We start from the raw sequence: 732 nt of genomic DNA, 5'->3' as shown, positions 1-732 counted from the left end.
ACTCTTTCTCTCTCATCCTTCATCTTTATGTTTCCAACCTGCTGCTGGATTCTTTAAAACCGCCAGCTGCTTCTTTCTGCCGCACGGACGCTGAGACGAGATAATAATAACGAGAGGAAGTTAAATCAGATAAAGTGAGATTAGAGAGCAAATAAAAAAGTAAGATAAGATAAAATGAGATTTTTATTATATTATATTTGATAATGTGAGATTAGAGATAAAATAAGATGAAATGAGACGAGATGAAGAGAAATCTGAGATTTGTTCATTTATGATATAAAATATAAATCACATCTCTATTAGTTTGACCGACTGCTTTCACTCCAGTTAGTTTGAGCTCAACTAAAACTGATATCTAATCTAATCTAATCTGATAAAATCTGTGGATCATTTAAAAAGCAGCAGTAGAAACAAACTGAGGTAAAATCAGTCTGAGGTTGTTGTCGTTTTATCGCCCGTCTGCGGCTGCAGGTGAGATTGAGCAACATTCCCGGTCATCCGTGTTGTTTTCCAGCCGGGATGAATTCCTCGCAGTCTTCCAGGATTACACAATCTCTCTCTGAAGCCTTTGAAGTTGCAGGTAAATAAGTGGAAAGTATTTGTTTCTGAAAGCGAGCGGCTTCTCCTGTATCCCGAGGCGGAGCGCCGGATCTGGAAAGTATGTGCTGCGGTTTGTTATTCCCCAGCCTCCCTCTGGGAAGCCCATCGCCCCCCCCAGTGTGTGTGTGTGTG

At 40.8% G+C, this 732-nt stretch overlaps 1 protein-coding gene across 2 annotated transcripts in view; it reads left to right on the top strand.

Annotated features, from left to right (window-relative positions):
- The window catches only part of itga11b (integrin, alpha 11b), a gene marked incomplete at its 5' end in the record, with an annotated part of 20,091 nt that overhangs the window by 1,068 nt on the left and 18,291 nt on the right, over positions 1-732 (top strand).

This window comes from Morone saxatilis, unplaced genomic scaffold (genome assembly GCF_004916995.1).
Source record: "Morone saxatilis isolate NCDOM2014 unplaced genomic scaffold, NCSU_SB_2.0 Contig2, whole genome shotgun sequence".
Lineage (NCBI taxonomy): Eukaryota > Metazoa > Chordata > Actinopteri > Moronidae > Morone > Morone saxatilis.
This window is presented reverse-complemented; position numbering and strand designations above follow the sequence as displayed.